General features: G+C 48.2%; 1 long non-coding RNA gene across 4 annotated transcripts in view; it reads right to left on the bottom strand.

Moving 5' to 3' along the window:
• Positions 1-2,950: 2,950 nt before the first annotated feature.
• Positions 2,951-18,381, bottom strand: part of LOC123280581 (uncharacterized) — a 36,234-nt gene continuing 20,803 nt past the window's right edge. For 2 of the 4 annotated variants that reach the window (XR_011498148.1, XR_011498147.1), the window contains one exon: positions 2,951-10,402. This is a non-coding gene — a long non-coding RNA (uncharacterized lncRNA). The remainder of the gene's footprint in view (positions 10,403-18,381) is intronic. The other 2 variants (XR_011498150.1, XR_011498149.1) reach the window with 2 other exon arrangements.

Genomic DNA, 18,381 nt, shown 5'->3' on the forward strand with positions numbered 1-18,381 from the left:
TCCCCCCGACTCCCAGCTTCTATGATGCTCTGCCCTCACCCCACCAGGGCTCCCAGGGCGCATGCCTCTTCTCCCCTGACCTCCCCTCCTACCTGCCCCTCTTCCCCCAGCTCCATCCCACTGGCCTCTTGCCGGTTCCCCAACACTCCCACCACTTCTGCCTCAGGGCCATTCCTCTTTCTGCTCCCTAGGCCTGGAAGGGTCTCCCCTCAGCCATCTCCTAGGCTCTCATCCTGCTCAGAGAGGCCGACTGTGACCACCTATAAAATAGCACCTCCTCTCGCTCTCTGTCCCCTTAGCCTGTCTTCTTTGTCCTCACAGCACCTACCTTAAATACGCATTTCTTTGTTAATTGTCACCTCCTCTCACTTCAACGCAGGGGGCTGGGACTCTGCGGTTTTTTTGTGTGTGTAGTAAAATAACATAAAATTTACCATTTTAAAATGTACGATTTAGTGACCTTTAGGACATTCACAATGTTGTGCAACCATCACCCCCACCTACTTCCGGAACATTTTCATCCTCCAGAAGCCTCATACCTGTTAAGCAGTCGCTTCCCATTCCTCCCTCCTCCAACCCCTGGCAACCTCTAACGTGCCGTCTCCATGGATTTGCCTAGTCTGCACATTTCACGCAAATGGAGTCGTACAATGTGTGGCCTTTTGTGTCCGGCTTCGTTCACTTAGCATCACGTTTCTGAGGTTCATCCATGTTGTGGCAGACGGCAGTACTTCGTTCCTTTTATGGCTGAGTAATATTCCACGGCACCGACATGCCGCATTTTGTTTCTCCATCGGTCGGCTGATGGGCATCCCAGCTGTTTGTTCCTTTTGCTATCATGAATCATGCTGCAGTGAGCATCTGCGTCCAAGTGTTTGTCTGAAGGAGCCTCTGTTTGGATCACTCTGCTATCTCTGGCCCATGAACAGACCTGCCCAGGGAAAGGCTCAATAATGAATGGCTGTGGACAGTTTACCCCTCAGACAAATAAATAAAGACAAGGTTCAGGCCTCTAACGTGCTCAGGCTGCAGGCCCCGTCATGCACCCACTCTACCACAGCCCGGGACCTAGAACGCGTCCTTCCCTTCCCACTCCCACACTCTCAGTGTCCTCGAGCTGCACTGCACCCAGCAGTGGGGCAGGGGTCCGGCCGGGCTCCTCCCCAGCTCCCCACTCCCCAGAGGTAAGCGCCTCCAGGCAGGGGAGAGAAATGGGCCCTTCTGAACTCTCATGCAGTCCAAGGGTCCCCCCAAAAAGCAAAGCAGCACTATCTTCAGGTAATATCTGATTAGTAGGCTAATAGGATGCTGGACATTTCTTTGGATGGGATAAAAATCTCAAATTTCACAATTAGGAATAAGACCCTAAAAAAGGTAATGACTCTGGTGTTGGTTTCCTAGGGCCGCCAGAACAAAGTACCCCAAACTGGTGGCTTAAAACATCCGAAGTTTAGGCTCTCACAGTTCCGGAGCCTAGAAGCCTGAAATCAAGGTGTTGGCAGGACCACGCTCCCTGAGAGCTCTCGTGGAGGATCCTTCCCTGCCTCTTCCTAGCCTCTGGTGGCTTCCAGCAATTCTTTGGCTCACAGCCGCATCACTCGGATCTCTGCCTCCATCTTCACATGGTGTTCTTCCCTGGTATCCTCACACCGTCTTCTTACGAGGACACCAGACATGTTGGATTAAGGGCCCTTCGTGCCCCAGCGTGGCCTGACCTTATCTGATTACATCTGCAATGAATTTATTTCCAAGTCAGGTCTCGTTCTGAAGCACTGGAAATTAGGACTTCGACATATCTTTTGGGGGATACAATCCAACTCATAACCTTGGAGAAGGATATGGAATACATATCCTTGATTTCACTAAATGTAAATGATCGAGAAGGTATTGGGGGCAAGGGACCTCCATGGGAATGAAGAGAGGAGAGGACCATGCAAAGGCAGGTTGCTTCCACTCATGAGGAGAAAGCCGGTGAGAAAGAGGAGGAGGGAGCCACAAAGGCTGGTTTCTTTGTCTTTCTTGTCATTTAGCTGAAGGCCAACCCTGCAGCGGGCCCCGTGGCAGAACAGAGAGAGGGGGCATCACAGGTCTCCTAGAGGAAACCTTCTAATCCTCAAACCAGCTCACTCCTCTGCTCCAAACCCTTCAGGGGCTCCTTTTATCTGGTGGCCTAAAGTCCACGAGGCCCCACGCCACGCAGCCCCCAACTCTGCACACGCTTCACCTCCATCACTACCCCCGCTCTCTCCGTGCCAGCCTCACCAGGCTCCCTGCTATCCGTGAAAGTGCCCAGCAGTCTCCTGCCCTCAGGCCTCTTTCCTGCTCTCCCCCTTTCTCTGAAGGAATGTTCTTCCTTTAGAGACCTCCGGGATCTAACTTCATCTCCTCAGGCCCTCCCCCACCACCTGCCCCGACTGCCCCCCAGCACTGTCCACGCCCTCACCTTGCTCGTTGTTGCCACAGCACTTACCACCCCTGCTACACCAGCATTGCCTATTTCCTGTCTGTTCTCCTCCGCCAGACTCTACACAGCACGTGGGCAGGGAACTTGAGTTGGGTTGGTCACCGCCATATGCCGGGCCCCCGAGATGTGCCTGGCATGAATTAGGCGTTCAGTAAAATTTCAGATGAAGGAAACGCTTCTGCCCCACCATGTGCTTAGGTAGTCTTGACGCTACTTAGAGGACCTCTGTGACTATATGGGGCCCCCCTGGATCATCCAGGACAATTTCCCCATTCCAGATCCTTAACTTAATCATATCTGCAAAGTCTCTCTTGCCATGTAAGAACACATTCACAGGTTCCAGGCATGAGGACATATCTGGGGCCATTCTTCACCTACCACAGGCAGGAAGAGAGGCCGGCTCCTCAATCGTTGTCGTGACGTCCACGGGCTGCCATGCCACTAGTGCTGGGCCACCCACCCCACCCTCCTGAACTGGGGCCCTGCCTCACCAGGTGCTGCCATCAGCCTCTCCCCAACCCCGGTTCAGGCCCTCCCGACCAGATGGCACCCCGCACACATGCTCCCAGCTCTCTCACGGTCCCCGAGCATCTGCAGGCCCTGGTTACAGTCGCCTCTTCCTCCAAAGGCTGAACCAGGCTGGGCAGTCTCAGGACCAGCGTCGCCAAGGCTGGGACAGCGGCACCCTCTTGGACTTGGCTTAGGAGGGTGTAGATACAAGGGGCGGTGAGAGGTGCAGCTGGTGCCCCCAGGTCTCTTTGGCACTTTTCTTTCTATTCATTCACCTCCTGCTTCTCCTCTCCTAGGACGCATTCTTTTCTCTCTCTCATTCTCCATCCTCCCCCACCTCAGCTAGTGACACCAGGGACACAGAGCACTTTCCGTACTCAGTGCATCGAGGAGAGAGAGTTCACTGAGCCTTTGCCATTTCTCTCTCTCTCTCACACACACACACGTGCACACAGAATCACATTCTGAATCGCATTCTGAACCGTGTTCAACGGTAAAAGAGGCCGAGGGCACGGACCCTGCCCTGCCTCAGCCTGTGTGAGGACAAGAGCTGCAGAGCCAGAGGGCCCGCTCCCGGTGCCAGCATCATCCCTGACTGTCTGTGAGACCTGACCCCATGACGCTCAATGTCCTCACCTGTAAAATGGAGATAATGTCCCTATTGGGATGCCACACCCATTTGTGGTCCCCAAAATCCTGGCATAACTTTAAAAAATATCCTTGATGTGGAAGAAGCTGTAACAACTGAACAAGGAAGAAACAGAGAACACAGCTGCAGGGACCTCAGGAGATTCAATGGGCACCTGGCGTCAGAGGTCGGGGGCATGCATGGCGTCCAGACCAAGCCTTGACCAGAACCAGCTCCAGCTTTCACGCCAGCGTTACACGCTGGAATAGCCTCAGACCTCTCCCCACTCTCCCCTCCTCGGACCCCCACACAGCCCATGGGGGCAGCAGAAGGGGTCTGGAGTTCTCTTGTCCTGTTTTACTACACACTGGAAGGTTCGGTATTGCCCTCTGAGGAAACCACTTCCCTAGGTGGTCCAGTCAGTGAAGGCTTTCCACTCGGGACGGTACAGTGCTGTGGATGTCTGACCTCCTTCACACTCTGCCTTGAGATGCCAAGTAGAGACAGGGGGAAGTGAGGAGAGAAGAAAGCATCCTTTTCACATTGATGGTTGTCTGATTATTAGTATAATTGCTCAGCAACTAACCCTCAGGTCGGTTGTATAGGTGTCCTGAGACAATGTGAGGAAAGCACATAACGAGCCCTCAGTAGAAACTAGTTTTTTTCCCAATTTACTGCCTTGTGGGGTGAACTTGTGCAAGTGCCCTGAAATCTCTGAGCCTCGGTCTTGGGTTAAACGGGCTGCCCATTGGCCTACCTACCTCACAAGACCCAAATGCAATAATGTGTGTGAGGGTCACCATGAAATGACAGTAAGACACCATACAAAAGTGTCAATAGGAGAACAACGAGAAATAAAGAAAACAAAACAAAATAATTGGTTAGGTGGTGTATTGGCCTCCTAGGCTGCCATAACAAAATACTACAAACTTAGTGGCTTCAAACAACAGAAATTTATTGTCTCACATTCCAGAGGCCAGAAGTCCAAAATCAAGGTGTTGGCAGGGCCGTGCTCCCTCTGAAGGTGCTAGGGAAGGAACTGTTCCACGCTTTTCTTCCAGCTTCTGGTAGCCTTGAGTGTTCTTTGGCTTACAGATACATCACTTCACTCTTCCGTCTTCACATGGCGCTTTCTCTATGTCTTTATGTTACTTTCCCTCTGAGTGTCTCTGTCTCTGTGTTTTGAAATGTGTCTGTGATTTTGGTTTTATTCAGGTATGGTGAGACCAACAGATCAGGAGACGATTGTCTTTGAAAAGATAGTTTGTTACTCATAGTTCCCACGAGGAGGGGGCACAGCATGCCACGCAGGGCCACACAGGGAAGCAGCAGCGCTGATGAAGAGGCAGAAGGAGCGAGGAGAAAGTGTGGGCAGGAGTCCTTATTGTGGTTTTCATGGGAAGGAAGGAGGAAAACAAGGTGCGCAAGCTGAGCAGGTTTCGGATTGGATGGGTTGAATAATGTCAGCAGGCTCTGGGCTGTGGGGGTGCTCCTAGTGGTCCCATACTGCCCTTGGGTGATTAGGAATATTGCCATTGCCTCCTGGAGCGTAAGAGCCAGACAGAGGAGGTGGTTTGGAGAATGGGCCCCAGATGGGTGAGGATGCATGAAGGGCGTGGTTCTGTGCAAGTCATTTGCTATCTCTAGGGACTGGCTAGCCCTGGGAGGGGCAGTCCCACTCCAGTCACCAAAGCCCCAGATGCCAGAGCATCAAAAATGCAGAAAATAAGAAAACATAGCTAATACACTGTGTCCAAATTTCCCATTTTTATAAGGACAGTAGTCATATCGGATTTGGGCTCACCCTCATGACCTCATTTTAATGTGATTACTTCTATAACAATGCTATTTCCAAACAAGGCCACATGCTGAGGTACTGGAGATTCAACACATCTTTTTCAGAGGACATAATTCAACCCACACAGACAAGGAACACTAAACTTTTTCAGTCAAGGGCCAGATAGTGAATGTTTTAGACTGGAGGGCCATATTTCCTCTGTCACAACTACTCAGCTGCTGTTGTGCCAGGAAAGCAGCCACAGACCATGTGTAAATGCATGAGAATGGCTGTGTCGCAATAAAACTTTATTTACAAGAACAGGCGGTGGGCCAGATATGGCTCACAGGCCATGGTTTGCCAACTCCTAGGTTAGGAGACAAATTTTCTAAACAAGAAATAAGGGGTTCAGGCAGGCTTTCTGAGAGAGGGGATTCAGCAAGGAAATAGAGCTCAGGAACAAAATTTGAGTCCCCAGAAGTGCAAGGGGCGGAGTCAAGGCAAGTTTAGCACAGGGTCTGGGCTCAGGGATGTGGACTCAGAGCTGGTCAAGGCAGGAAATAAACCCACATGGTTTGGTTTGAGGCTGAGTTCGTAACCACCAGCCACACACCTCCCAGAGAGGGTCTGGTCACTCCAGATGACAAGGCTGGGTGGCTGGGCATCTAGAGGGCCAGAGCGCCTGGAAAGAAATGATGGAGAGCAGAAATGGGTGGGTCATTAGAGTCCATGGACCTCAGGCTCTCCACTGAAACAGCCCTAGGGAGGGAGCTTTATTAACACCCTGAGAGCTGTACTTGGAGTTAACAAAGCCTCTATGAATTGTGTTAAACATAAATTAATAAATAAGCCTCCAGGGACTCAGTTCACCAGAATTGTAAAGAAACGAAAACAGAAACGAGGTCAAGATACTAATGGCAAGACGCTAATCGTGCTTGTTTAGCTGCATCATAAAACTTCACCCTTCTTGGCCTGGCATCTTTACACCTCATTGAAAATCCATTAAAACAATGGCAGGGCCATTAACCCTGACGTTCGGGCAGAAGCTTCCCGTGGGTGGTTTTTGACTAGGGTCCCTTCATTAATACTTAGCGTAATTGCTTGTGAGCTAGATAATTGTGATTATATACCACTGTTTAAATATAGAGGGGGAGCACTGAAGACTCAATCTTTTCTTTGCATCCTTTTAATTTTTTAATATGCATGGACTCATCCCCCTCAGGCAAGATAATATATTAAAATTTGAATTTTTAAAACAGAGGGCTGATGACTCAATTTACAAAAGAACTCACTATAGGATTTCTTAAATAATGAGCTCCCAGAGCAATCAAAATTATTTGATTTACGAAAATTCAATTTGCCAGCATCTTTTCCACATTACGACCCAAGCATAAAGGTTATATTTGAAAAAGAAACACAGCTGCTAATGAGTAGCTAGTGAGGCTGAGCGGAAAGCTGAAGGCTTGTGTCTATAAACAGGGTAGTGGCCAGAAGACAGATTTTAAGGGTACCCTGAAGATCAGCCTCAAAACCTGGGGTAGGGCTGTGACCTGATAGGACACGCAGCGCAGACCAGCGAGCCAAGGGGAGTGTCAATCAGGGATGAGGGGACCCAGAGACCAGACTGCAATTTGGAGCTACTGCGATAGATGCTCCTTCTGTGTGTGTACAGAGGGGGAAGCCCCTGGCTCACAGAAAGGAGGCTCCTCCCTCTCTGTGCCTCCCCCCCGCCCACCCCCCGCCACATGCAGTGAGGCAAACCTACGCAGCAGCATTTCAGATACACCTGATGTAAAGCCCCGAGGATGTCAAAGACCTTTTCCATAGAACAGTGGCATCTCTGTCAGTATGTCATCAGCTTCCATTGTTCTGCATTTAAAACCAGCCACGCGAAATTGCAATGCCGTCTTCCAGGTGCGTGGCATCGAAGTCTTAGGTTCTATTGAGTAGTAATTTGTTGTAATTATTGCTAATAACTGAACTTTGCTAACGATTTACTCTTCTCTTTTAGTTGTGGTCTTTAAATTCCAAGTTACCCCTATATTCACATCATGCTCATTCGCTTGGATTTTCAATGAGGTGTGAAGATTTCCTTGTGCTTTGTGAGACAGAGAGAAAGGTGTAGAGTAGACACTCTGAGAATTGCCCAGTAGCCTCGCCACACAGGCACATGTCCCATCTGTGACTGTCAATTGTCCAAGCTGGGGGGAAAAGCCGCCTAGCGTGGTGACTTCCAGGATTTGATACATCACACGCCAGCAAAATGTGCATGCAAAGTTCAGGGCCCTGGGGAGAATCATGAATGTTTTATTTGCAAAATAAGAACACTTGATCAATAATCTGTTACCTCTTATGATCGTCATTTCATACAAGAACGAGTATATTAACCCCGACAAAGTCAGAAGGACAACCTCCAAGTATTTCCTCAAACAAGATAGGTGATAATCTCACATTGACCTATATATTAAAAAAACATGGTTCACATTTTTCTCATTTTGCTGCAGATTGGTCAGAATGTTCCTCATGGACCTACAAACAGTGCAATGACAGGGACAGACAGAGTTTGGAACCCACTGCCCTAGACCTTGGCTGTCCAATTCAGTGGCCACTACTTACACAGGGCTGTTGAGCACTAGCACTGTGGCTGGTCTGAACTGAGATGTGCTGTAAGTGTAAAATCCACACCAGATTTCAAAACCTCAGTACAAAAAACGAATGTATAACATCTTCGTCATTTTTATATTTATTACATGTTGAAATGATCATATTTTGGATATATTAATATATCATTAAAATGAATTCAACATGTTTTTTATTTTTTAAAAAATGAGGCTAATAGAAAAATTTAAATTACTGTCTGGCTCATACTATATTTCTACTGGACAGTGCTGCCTAGATGATCAGCATCAATTGGAGAATGTTAGATGCCACAGAGGTAGATTATAGCTTCTGATTATATTCATATATATCTTATATATTTGGCATTGAAATACCTAGTAAATAGTACTTGAATTTATGTTTGCACGCAGGGCAGGGAAGCCATGACTATGGGAACCTGAATGTGCTCGAGACAACCTCGTCGTGGGGCGTCTTTACTTAGGGTTCCAGATTATACACTTGATGCCCACTATGGCCACTAGAGGGCAGTAGCGTATATAAAAATGTGAGCTTTCGCACACCCCTTGACTGAGAAGACCTCGCAGGCTCGGCTCTTACAAGGAATGCTGTGATGATTGTTACAGCTGATCCTTTTCCCCTCTCTGTTAAGCGCTGTATGCTGTCGGGGGAGGCGGAGACCACAGATGACTGGGCAGAGCCTGAGCTGACCCTTAAACTGTGAGTGAGGCTCAGACAGAGCAGCAAAGCAGGAAAGCCATTCTGAATGAGAAATTGTGTGTAAAGGCAAATGTTCGAACACTCAGGCTGTAGCGTCAGGTTTATTTTCCTGGCTCTGCTACTAATGAAATGTGTGGCCCGAAGCAACTCACTGGGCCTCGGAGTCTTCCTCTGTGAAACGAGGAGGTGGAGTGAAGTGAACTCTAAGGCATCCTACAACCTCAGCATTCTGTACCTTCAAGAGCAAAGCCTGTGAGCCCCCTGTTATCACAGGCTTGATGGGGAGTCAAAGGGAGTAGTAACTATAGGACTTGCAGGCACAGTGGTGCTGTGAATTCATGCTTTAAACCCCCCTCTGCTCCAAACACTTAACAATAACAGATAAAATACAGAAATTAAAGAATTGAAAGTCAAAGACTTGCTCAAAAAGGTCAACATCTCCGAGGATCAGTACAGTAGAGACACAACACTGTAAGCTGGGAAGATGCTGTGGGACTGAGGCTCCAGGGCAGGAAACAGGCAGAGGTAGTGAGGAGCTTTTCTCCTGTGGTGAGATGGGAACTACCACGTGAGGAGGTGTCCCCAAACCAGGGGCTGTGTGGGGCTCTCACATGCAAGAACCAGGGATATGAAATACATAACAAACCGCTTCCGGGGACTGAGGCTTATACAAAGCTTCTTAACCCCAAATGAGGAGGAACCTGGCCCCCTGGCCCAGGGACGGGATCAGCAATATCCCCAAATCATGACAGCATGGATACCTGAGCTGACGATAGAAAATCTGGTTCTGTGGAGGCCAAGAGGAAGCAACTGCAAAACCACTAGGTTGGGTGGGGCGAGCACAAGAGAGATTAAAATTACTAACAATAACTCACCTCAGAGAAAGACTAAGAAAGGCAGTCAAAAATTGCAATTAAAATGATGCAATGGCAGGAAGCAAATTCACTTCAGACAAAATGAAAATAGTAAGGTGATCTGATTGACTTTTAAAATAAGAATACATTATTTATTCAGCAAATATTTTAAGCGCCTATAATGTCCTAGATACTGTTTTAAGTGCTGAGGATATAACAATAACCAAAAGAAAGTGCCCACATGGAACTGACATTCTAGTGGAAGAGACAGACAATTTTTTTTAAATTGCATAGTAGGCCAAGTAGTAACAGTGCTATGAACAAATCTTTAGGATCCTTGAAGATATAAAGGAGTGATTAACAGCGATATATAAAAACATAAATTATGAAGCAAAAAATAGGCAAAATTAAACAAAAGCAAGTTATGAGAAAGAACTAATTGAAATGAAAAATATACGCATTGAAATACATAAACTCAGTAGTATTGGATAAATGCTATGAAGTCATAGTGCAAGAGAGATTCATTAATTAGAAGGTGGTATGATACTGAAGAAATCACCCATAATGCAGCACAAAGAGAGAAAATCTATTTTTTAAAAATATGAAAGAGCAATTAAGAGGCATAGAAGGTAGACTGACAGGCACCAACCTAGAGCTAATAGGAATTCCAGAAGAAAAGAATAGAAGGAATGAGAGAGAAGTGATGTCCAGAGAGATAATACCTGAAGTTTTCCAGTATTAAAGTTAGACTTCACCAAGAACTCTAGATATGGAGCTATAGGAACTTGCATTTTTGCTATGATGTATCTAGGTGCCCACATATTGTAGTGAACCTGCAAGACACACAAGGATAAAGAAAAATTTATACCCAAGAAAATAAGACTACCTACAAAAGAAGGAAAAACTGATGTTAGCAACAGATGCCAGAAAACATGGAAGGAAGCTTGCAAAGTGCTGAGAGAAAATTACTAATCAACGTAGACTTCTATACCCAGCGAAACTAGCATTCATTCAAGACCGAGAAGAAAATATATATAGTTTTCAAGCATACAATAATTTAGAGAAATTACAGCCCATGAGCCCCAGGTAAAAGAATTACTAAGGAATGAAATCACAGCGGAAATTACAAAAATTTGGAACTGAACAACGAAAGCACAATCTATCTGAACAGTAATAACAATAACGGCCAGGCTATGTTGCTTCCAGCTATGAGCCTAGAATTACATCTCTCTCAGCCCTCAAAGTCAGCTTATAGACTAGGTATTGTTAACTCCTTTGTAAAGATGAGAAAACTTTTTGGTAGAACAAGATAATCATGCTGCTCTGGACTGAATGTTTGGGTCCCCCCCAAATTCTTATGTTGCAGCCCTAAGCCCCCATGTGATGGTATTAGAGGTAGGCCTTTGAGGAACAGTTAGGTTTAGATGAAGTTATGAGGGTGGAGCCCCCACGATGACATTAGTGCCTTTATAAGAAGAGGAAGAGACACCCAAGCTTCCCCTCCCCACCATGTGAGAGTGTAGTAACAAGGCAGCCGTCTGCAAACCAGGAGGAGGGCTCTCCCCAAAACCCAGCCATGCTGGCACCCTGATCTCAGACTTCCCTGCCTCCAGAACTGTGAGAAATAAACATCTGTTGCTTAAGCCACCTAGTCTGCAGGATTTTGTTACAGCAGCCCAAGCTAAGACATATGCATAACAGTCTGGGTCTGTACAAAGATAGGGAGCCAATGAAGCAAGAAGGGAGGTGCTGGTGGCATTTTACTGACCCTTAGGGACGAGAACAGGGGGCCTGTGGCAGGGACCAGCAGCTATTCGATGGGGAGGAGCTGGATTTACTCTAACTCAGAAATTCATGCTGGTGATCACCTCTGCCCTTCTCACCTTTCCCCTAGGCCCAGGCTGAGTTTGCCCCAATTTAAACACTATATTATCAGGAACACCTGCCCAGCTGGTAGCCGGAACTGGGTTTTCAAAGCTGTAAATAAAGAGGCATTTATGGGAACCACATATTTGGACTGAGGTTCCCAAATCTGGATGCACCCAGGAACCTCCTGGGGAGCTTTCAGACATACCGATGCCCTCCCCTCAAGATCCATCCTCAGCTGACCTGGGCTGCTACCTGGGCAATAGGATTTTTTAAACTCCTGGTGGGGGGCGGGGGGGGGAGTTGGGGAGTTGTGGGGGGGGCAGGGATACTGGTGTTCAACCACAGCTGAGGACCGCTGGCCTGGAACTGGGTAGGACAAAGGAAAATGTTCTTGCTGCCCAAAGGGCTGAATCTGGGGACAGAGGGCTGTCAGCCCTTATCCATACCCAGCACCAGCACCTTGCAAACTTCAAAGCCTGCTGTTCTGACAGCTTTGGGAACTGGTTCCCCTTTCCTTGAAGGAAGAGTGTAGGTCTTCTCTGAAATCAGAAAAGAGGAAGCACACAGTACTTGTCAGCAAAGCTAGCAATGCTCCCAGAGTGGGGGAGGGGAGCTTCCTCTTCTCCTGACATGGACAAAGTTAAAGGCCAGCAGCCTAGAATTCAGGGCGGTATGAGGAGGCACTTCAGTTCCCCATGTGCATGGCCTCACGTGGAAATGACCAGACAACATAAGTTCTGTTAAACCTTAAGCCCTCACATGTAAAAACCACTCCTCCCTTTTTCCCATCTGTCTCTCCCTATCCGTCACCCCCACCTCTCTGTCCCCACTGTTCTCTAAATCCTGGTCTGGCTTGGCTCACTCACACCTCCCAACTCCCTCCTCATCACTGCCCTGCCTGGCACCTGCAGGCACCTGGCCGGTGCTCCTGCCCCCTGCCTCCCCCACACCACCCTTCCCAGCCCTCACCCTGCCACCCCTGCCAGTTGAGGGTCCTGGGTGCTCATTTCCTCGGCCAGGACCCAGGCTAAGGCCTGAGTTTGCAGCAGGCCCTGCAGAGGCTGCCCACGCTGGTGGCTCCCCACCCCAGACCTTCTCGCGGAAGGTGGAATTGTCTTCCTAAGCCGCCATGTGTTGACTGAGGCATCTTCCTGTGTTCGTGACTCCCAGTTGCTGATTACATAAACCCCACCTCCTCAGCAGAAGCTTCAGGTCTTCCTTTAGCTCCCCGCACCCCTTCCCTCCCCATCGCCTGTGGCTCCTGGGCTTGGGCTCTCCACCCTCACACAGGAGGTTACCAGTGCCCTCCCCTCCTCTCACCACTGGCTTCAAACTTAAAGCTCTGAGCCAAACCCAATTCCTCCTCTCCTCCTTTACGAACCCTCATTGTGTCCCACCCTCCTCATCTCCCATGCCCCAGCCACTCCTGCTCCCCATGCAAGTGTTGTCTAGGTCCTCAGGGCTCTCCTAGGGCGAGGACTGTCTGCCTTGTCACCCTCTTCTCCCTTCTCCCTTGAGTTCATCCTGGGACCCTAAGAAGGAGCAGAAGCTGAAAGAACCATGAGGTGACTGTACTCACTTCATCACCAGACTTGCCCCACTGTGCCCTGTACCTAGCAGGTACCTAGGAAAGGAAATGGTGTGGCCTGAGCAGCCCAGGAGAGAAAGCCGGAGCATCCTGGCCAAGAGGGACTGCCTGCCCACTGGGGCCCGGGGTTCTGGGGCCCTGCTTCCTAACGACAACCTGCTGCTCAGATATTCCCCTAGGACTACACATATCACCCAGCAGCAAAGATCTCGGGGCTTCCTGCCTGCCAGGTAAGTTCTTTCCTTCACTGTCAGAGCACCTGGTGATGCGGGGCCCTGCGCTGGACATAGAGGTACAAAGTTGGAGGACAGGGCCAGCCTTGTCGGGGCTCCCGGGGAAGTGGGTGCACAGACAGGTCAAGAACTGTGACCATACAGTGTGCTGATGATTGCCATGAAGCAGAAGGAGGCGGGGAAGGCACCGAGGAGAAAGGTGACCTCTGCGGGCACATGGACAGCTCGAGCCTCACTCGACAGCCTGACACTCTGGCTTTGGTTCCCCTCTCCTCCCACTCAGCATCACACTCTCACATTCTCTCTTGTGTTGGGAGCTGGGTCCTGGTCCTCTACCGGCCTGTCTGCTTTTCTCTCTGACACTTGTTCACCCACGGTTCCTTCTGCTCTTCCAGCTGTCACCACCCTACCCCACCCCTGGTCATCCTCAGCTTCATGCCACATAGCCAACTGCCTTCGTGACTTCTCCACCCCATGGTCACGATCCCACCTCAAGTGCATCTCCTCTCCCCATAAACTAAGGACCCCTCTGAATGTTTCTGCCCAGTATCCCGACCACCATCTCTTGCAGTGGCCATCCTTGACTCATCCTCCAGAATCCAAGCTGTCGCCAGATCCCGGCTATTCTTCTCCCTGGTCCTTCCTGCCCACCCCTTCCCTACTTTCCTGCTCCCCCTGGGGACACTTGGCCTAAGTCCCAGCCTCTCACTTGGCCTGACCTGTTTATCCCACAACACCCTCAGCATCCTATCACTCCGTCTCACACAGGGCTGCTAAGAAAATCACCCTGAGACCCTGCCCTGCATACGTCACTGCCCACCCCTCTCAAAAACCTTCAGAAGTCTCCATTGCCCACAGGACTCTGCATTCAAAGATGCTCCCCCTCTGACCCCCTCCAGTATCCTTTCTCCTTCCTGCACACAGAAGCCCTCCACCCCTCAGGCTGTTGCCTTCCTGAAGTGCCTTCTCCTCTTTCTCTCTATTAGGTGAGTGGGATCCTTCCTTTGAGAGCCAGAGCAAGCCCCACCTCCTCCAGGAAGCCTTCCTGAGAGCCCCAAGCATCAGTGTGCCCCTTCCCCAGCACTCCCATGGCACTGGCTGTCTGTGATACTCCCTCCCTCAGAGCAGCCGCTGCCTGGAGAGTCTAAATTGTCTCTCTGTGCACAGTCCTGTCTCCTCACACACGGTCGGTCCCTCTCAGGCTGGAACCATGGCTTCCACTGAGCTGAACCACCTGCACAGTGGGCTGCACAGACAGAGAATTTCTCTAAGATCATGCTGAGTACTCAGGGTGTTCTGTTCAACAATTTGCTGTCCCCATCCCCCCTTTTGGAAAGTGGTCTTCAGAAGGCCAGAGACCTGCTCCCTCCCATGACGTGCCAGAGCAAATGGGACACTGGAATGAGAGGAAAGGTGCCTGACTTGTCCTGTCCCCGTCAACCAGAGAGGGCCATGTATGCTCAGAGCTCAGCACCGAGCATCACAAGCATCCCCTCGAAGGAAGACAAGAAGGATGCCCCCTCCTCTAGGGCTTAGAGCCAAGTTGACTTGGCAGTCCTTAAGAGACCACGCCATCCCTCACTGAAGGAGCAGGCACTCGCGTGAGCCAACTTACTGGGTCCAAATTCCCACCCAGCCAGCCCTGCCTGAAGGTCCAGAGGAGTTTCCCAGGTTCCTGGGCCTTGGCTGATCTGGAGGGAGGCTGGGGAAACCTCCCTTTCAGGTCTTAAGTCAGAACCTAACACACAGTTGATAAATGGCGGCTGATGCTGTGGTTGCTACAGGATGCTGTGGTTGTGTGGGGGTTGTGTGGTTCTGCAGATGTGGTTGTTGCTGTTGTGTGCTTGTGTGGTTGCTGCAGTTACAATTATTGCAGTTGTAGCTGTGTGGTCATGTGGTTGTGGTTGATGCCATTGTGGTTGATGCAGTTGTGGTTGCTGTGGAGTTTGTGGTCATGTCAGTTGTGTGGTTCTTGCAGTTGTGGTTGTGCGGCTGTGTGGTTGTGGCAGGTATCCTGGCTCTTCCTTCACAGCCTGAGGAGCAGCCAGCACTCTGGAGGGGTGGCCTCTTGACACCTGACACCGTCTCATCTCAGAGCCAGGCTGTGCTCAGGCAAACAGAAAGGAAATCTCCCGGTGAGCGGATCTTGGAAGCACGAACTTCCCCAGCCCACAGCCCTCTCTCTTTGGCTGTCATTGACTCGCCAGCATGGCTGTGTAGGCCACTCATCCGGAGCTGGAGTGAGGTCCAAGTGCTCGAAACCCTGAGGGTTCTCCTCTGCGCAGCACCATGTCCATTTCCAAGAACACTTTCCCGTGCAGAAACCCATTACCTGCAACCCTAAAAATAGACCCTGCCCAATGCCGCTACCCTGAGATGTGTCAAGCAAGCCTGTCCAGACAGTGCTGATAGTTTGGTGGGGGGCAACGAACAAGCAGGATTCTGCTGGGGGGGGGGGGGGCGGTGCATGATAGGAAGACATGACTCGCCTGAGGTCATAGCGGAGGCCCAAGTAGAGTGCCCAGCCGGATGCCCACCTCCTTGACCCTGGGCCCAGAGTCAGCATGAGGCAGGCATGAGCATCTCCTTGCCACCTCCACCTATCACTCTTACAAGGGCCCCATGGGTGGATCAGAGCCATGGTGAGACTGAGGTTTCGCCAGCATGGCAGGCAGAGACTCTCGGTTTTTGGTACCCAGGATGGAATTTTATATCTGCCTCAAGAAATCCGGGTCCTGTACAATATATCCCCTTCCTTGAACCGTGCTCCCAATCAGAAATTTGTTTCTTTTAAATGTATTGGTAGATAATACTTCCCATGGTCCAATAATCAAATGTACAAAAGGGAATACAGTGAAATACGCCCTCCCATACCTTTCCCTTAGCCACCCAGAGATAGCTCATGAATATCCAAGCAAAGATGCACATGTATCCATAGGAGGGTACACGGGATGGTGCTAAGAGTAAACTCTGGAGCCAGATTGCCTGAGTTCAAGACCCAGCACTGCCCCTTTCCAGCTGGCACATGACCTTGGGCAACTTCTCTGTGCCCCAGTCACCTCCATCTGCAGAACAGAATACAATCATAGTACCTGCCTCATAGGATTGGAGCGAGGTTAAAAACACGTATGAGCTCTCCCTGTCGCTGATTTTCTGTCTTTCCTGTTTTACAGAAATGATAGCATACTGTTTTGCACCCTATTTTTTTCACTTTCAAGTGTATCTGGATGTTCATTAGCCCATTTAGAGCTGTGTTGTATTCCATTGCCTCAATGCACCATAATGTATTTAGCCAGTCCTTTTTGATGGACATTTTGGTGGTTCCAGCCTTTTACGAGCAATACTGCAATGAATAAGTTTGTAAATACTGCATATTTTTTTACACCTCTGTCGTGCCACATAATTATCATTTTTTTGTGATAAGAACAATTACGATCTAGTCTCTTAGCACCTTTGAAGTTAATACCACAGTATTGTTGTCTATAATTTCTATGCTGTGCATCAGATCTCCAGGACTTATCTATCTACTGGTTGCAAGTTTGCACCCTTAAACATCTCCCCAAATATATTCTATATTTTGACCAAAAGTGGTTAGGATAAATTCCTAGAAGTAGAATGTTGGTCAACAGGTGTGGGCATTTGTTATTTTTGCCTTCCACAGAGGTTGTACAGATTCAATGTTCCATTGGCAACACATGAGTTTCTGTCCCCCATACCTTTACCAACATAGTGTGTAAACAAAGTTTTTATCTTTATCAGTTTGGTAAGTGAAAAATGGCAAATACTATCTCTCTGTAGTTTTATTTTACAATTCCTCTTATTACGGGTAATGAGAAGCATCTTCTTATATGTTTATAAATCATTTGTGTTTCTTTTTCTGTGAACTCTGTTCATGTCGTTTGCCCATTTGCTTATGATACAGTTAGTCATTTTTCTTATGGTTAATAAAGGCCTCTGTGTATTAGAAATATTACCATATTTTTCCTAGTTCGACATTACTCTTTAGAATTTGCTTTTACTAGCTTTTCCATACATAATTTTTAATACAATAGAAGTTATTTTTTTATGGTTTCTGTATTTTGTGTCAAACTTTGAAATGACTTTGAAAGTTCTTCCTTATTCCAAAATAGTCATTTGACAATTTTTTTAGACTCCCATAGTTTCTTCTAGCATTTTTAAAAATGTAAATCACTGATTGTTCCTGGTATGTATCCTGATATAAGAAATGAGGTATGGATCCAACTTAATTTTTTTCCAGATGGCACCCAGTTGTCTCAACACCATTTATTGAATAATTCATCTTTTTTTTCCAATGATTTGAAATGCCATCATTATCATAAGCTAAATTCCCAATAAGTTTTGTTCTATTTCTGGACTTCCTATTTTGTTCCAACTACAAGATGTCCTACACAATTTTAATTATTCTAGTTTTATAATACACATTATATCTTATAAGGTTAGTTTCCCATTCATTTTTCAGCTTCTTCTTCCATATGAACTGTTAGTTTTATTGGTATTTATTTTCATTTTTAGGTTAACTAAGATAAAACTGACATTGAATATGTCATTGAATACGATGCTGAGTCAGTTTTCGGCGAATTATATTTTCCCAGAAGAGTATCCACCATATCAGGTTTTACAAAGTTAGGGGGTTCCCAAGATGACCCTCAGATTCAATAATTTGCTAGAAGGACTCATAGAACTTGCCAAAAGCTGTTGTACTCATGGTTACAGTTTATTATGGTGAAAGGATATGGTTCACATCAGCTAAGTAAAGACATTCATAGGGCAGAGTCCAGGAAAGTTCCAAGCACAGAGCTTCCAACTGTCCTCTCCCAGTGGAGCCATGGACAACAGACCTTCCCCAGAAACAACATGCAGCAATACACTCAGAGTATTGCCCACCAGGGAAGCTCACCTGAGCCTTGGTGTGCAGAGTTTCGATTGGGGTTCAAGCACACAGACCTGACTGACTGCCCACATGGCTGACCTTTAGTCTCCAAATCCTCCAGAGATGGAGGGAACACTGTACGGTCCAAAACTCCCATCATAAATCACATTGTTAAACTGTCAGGTGTGGCCGGAGGCCCGAGGTCAACAAAGACACTCTTATCAGGTGGGA

The sequence above is a fragment of the Equus asinus genome, chromosome 25 (assembly GCF_041296235.1).
Source record: "Equus asinus isolate D_3611 breed Donkey chromosome 25, EquAss-T2T_v2, whole genome shotgun sequence".
NCBI classification, from domain to species: Eukaryota; Metazoa; Chordata; class Mammalia; order Perissodactyla; family Equidae; genus Equus; species Equus asinus.